Source organism: Microcebus murinus, chromosome 3 (assembly GCF_040939455.1).
Source record: "Microcebus murinus isolate Inina chromosome 3, M.murinus_Inina_mat1.0, whole genome shotgun sequence".
In the NCBI taxonomy this organism is placed as follows: domain Eukaryota; kingdom Metazoa; phylum Chordata; class Mammalia; order Primates; family Cheirogaleidae; genus Microcebus; species Microcebus murinus.
Window position 1 is genome coordinate 82,264,484 of NC_134106.1, and position 3,383 is coordinate 82,267,866.

The 3,383-nt window shown below is 44.0% G+C and overlaps 1 non-coding gene across 1 annotated transcript; it reads left to right on the top strand.

The window, feature by feature from the left end:
- The first annotated feature begins 820 nt into the window (after positions 1-820).
- On the top strand, positions 821-927 carry LOC142870266 (U6 spliceosomal RNA). Its single transcript, XR_012918698.1, has one exon. It is a non-coding gene; the product is annotated as a U6 spliceosomal RNA (small nuclear RNA).
- The last annotated feature ends 2,456 nt before the right edge of the window (positions 928-3,383 follow it).

Here is a 3,383-nt window from a genome sequence, read left to right on the forward strand (position 1 = left end):
ACCATCTCAATCAGCTTTTTCTATGCCACAAACCACCAACAAATACAGTGGCTTAAAAGAGTAAACATGTAGACACTTGAGGCTGCCCTCAGACCAGGCAGTTCTTGCTCTCTTGGCTCAATGCACAGACATTTCTGCAGGCAGCTGCGGGCTTGGCTGCGGATTGGGCCATCCAGGATGGCCTCGGGAGGAATTGGTTGGCTCCGTTCCACGTGGTCTCCCACTAAGCAGTAGATTGGCCCATACTTGGTCACCTGTCGGTGTCAGCTAGCAGGGTCCCAGAGCTGGCAAGCAGAAGGGTGCAGCGCCTCTGCTGGCCGTCGCTCAGAACTGGCCCAACAGCCCAGTCTTTTGGACAGTGTAAATGACAAGGCCCGCCCTGATTCAAGGGACAGGGAAATAGACTCTGCCACTTGGTCAAAAAAAAAAAAAAACAGCAAAGAGAAAATATAGGTTAGGATGAAGGAGAATGGCATAGAAAGGTGGAAAAGAGACCCTGGAAAAGTTTGTGACTCACCAGGAGTTGAAAATTGGGTTTCAAACTAGGAAAAGATTTAAAACCCTTTGCACTCGGATGTCAAGTGTGACTCAATACGGCTAGCATCAGTTTTGAGATTAAAATTACTCTTTGAATGTATCAATAATTTGAAATATAAAAAAATCCAAATAAATAAGTTTGTATGAAAAGAAACTCCAGTTTTTTATTCTACTGCTGCACTTTGTAAAATCTGGGGTATTTAAAAAATTAAATCCTGAGTAGAATAAAGGAATCGAGAAAAAAGCAAGTGAGTGCAAAGGGTTAAAGAAATTCTAAATTCTCGTGCTCGCTTCGGCAGCACATATACTAAAATTGGAACGATACAGAGAAGATTAGCATGGCCCCTGCGCAAGGATGAGACGCAAATTCGTGAAGCGTTCCATATTTTTATGAAATAAAAGAAAAAAAAAGAAATTCTAAATTCTAAATCTTTATATCAAGTACCAAGTGTGTTTGGGGTTCTTGGGTTGGCCAATCATATTACTGGAGAGAAAGGAGAGAAGGAAAGAAGGAGGGAGGGAAGGGAAGGAGGAAGGGAGGAATAAAAGAATAGAAAGGAAATAAACAAACAAAATAAGCCAAAGTGATAGGTTTATTTATTTGATACCATTTCAAGGAATGTCTAATTAGAAATCTGAAAATACAGATACATTATTATTTTTTTTTTCATTAGAGAAAATCTGGGAAAGCACTTTACCCTTGGTGGGAAAGACCACAGAAGGCGATTTCTCTCCACGTGCCTTTTCAAAGGGCAAAATGATTTGTGGACATGGCTGCCCAAGTTTCCCTTCAGTCGTTAACTCTGTGCAAATATTTATCCTGAGTTTAGTTACTAAGAAGAAGCACCCCTTCCTCAGCAGTTGATTTTATGAAGCCCACCCGCTACCCCTACTCCACTCCTTACATTTAGGTCTGCTTTCTTCTTATATTTCACTCCAGGAGAGTTGGGAGAAAGAGGCATACACAAGCCAAAGAATTAAATACTCTGAGAGGAGACAAGGGGTAATCAATTCTGAAGAAGTCCCAAGGGAATCACTAACTCATTCACTAACTCTAGACGTTTCAACCACTTCCAAGCCGTTCATTAGAAAGAGATGTCAGAAACAGCGTGTTGAAGGCCATATAAGCCATGCTGTGAAACTTGGCACCCGGCTGACACGCTGGCCTCAGAGCAGCGCGGGGAGGCAATGGTTAAAGCTTTTAGTGAGGCAGGCCTTGGCCAGCCTGCAAATCTGCCATCATGTAGTCTCTGTGCATAGAAGTTGGTTGGTTCACAGCAGAGCATCCCCATATGAGGCTATACCTAAAAGGCCAATCCATCACCTCTGGCTGGTGTGTGCTGAGCACGACAGGTGGGGGGCAGGAAGGTTTCCATCAGCCCCCTGCACTTTGCGCTCTGCACAGCTTATATCCCTCTCCAGGCTGAATTTATGACCTTTCTGTCAGCTGCTTCTTTAATGCATAAGGCTAAATATCAGGAACATGATTCAGATACTCAAGCGCTTAAATGCCTACTACCACTAGGACCATGCGGGGTGGCTGACAGTCGGGTGAGATATTATAATTTACAGTCTAGCATTCCGGGTGTCAGGTACCTCACTGAGCAGCTGGTGTGCTTCATGCCATCTTTCCCTCTTATATTATATGTAAAAAAAGTAAGGTGCGATGTGTCAGATCCCAAGAGAAGCGTGGTGTGAGATAAGCAGTAGTTTATACTTTTTAATGAATGACTTTTCCTTTTCCATTTTTGTGGGAATTGTTTTGTTCATCAAATATTAATCTATTACATAAAAGGGACTGTTGCAAAAATTTTTCAGGATTTTCATGTAACCAGGCATGTTAAAAGGTTTGCTATTAATAAGATATAAAACGTAAAATTCCCCAGACCTTTGCAGCCTTTAGGAAAACAGTTTGTGTGCACCGGTTGAAACGCAGATGGCAGCAGCGCCTGTGCCCCACTGCAGGCGGAAGTATCGTGGCGGCCACACAGTCCTCCTGAGATTTGAAGGGCAAAGGGGTGTCTCAAATGTGGGCCTGGACTGTTCTTTCATGCTTTTAGATCCAGCCCCCTTGTGGACATCTGCTGCCAGAAGCCGCCGCAGAAGGTGCTTCCCACCGTCACAGTTGGCAACACTCCCTGGGCGCCCACTCAAGGTTTCCGCAGGGGCACGTTGCCTGGGGGTGTCGCAGCGCCCCACGGTCTAATTGCTAGAGCCCCACGGGTTCTTGTCCCCCTGACTGGGCTGAAACCGGGCTGCGGTCCGAGCAATGAAGAAAGAAGCATCTTCTTCCCCCAACTTGCCTTGCTTTCTCCCTGTGCACCAAAGGAGAGATGCAGCCACGTCCATGGTTTGTGGGGTCCCTTGTGGAAACAATTCCTTCAAGTTCTGAGTTTACTCCTCACTTTGAGGATTCAGACACAAGTCCCTGGGAGTTTTCAGAAGACCACTATCTTATATGGATGTTGGTCCCATTTTGTTGTTCTCCCAACCTTTGCCTTATGGCCTCCTCTATGCATGCTGCTAAAACTCTGCTTTAATGCTCTTTCAGTGGGGAAAATGCTAAACCAAGTGAAGCACAATATAAAGACAGAGAATCAGAAAGTGTGGATCTCATATGTACTCAAGGTTCAGTTAAAGTGCAATTTAAGACCATAGTTACACCCACATGCATTTATAAATTACACAAAATTTCCACTGGGCACCATATTTCAAAAAAGTATGACTTATTAAAAGAAATACTCCTTGATCAAATAAATTTGGTGCATGCCACATTATAAATGGCCAGTTGGGGATTTGTAATGCACAAGACACACTTGGGGCATAGAACTGATGCATAAAGAAAA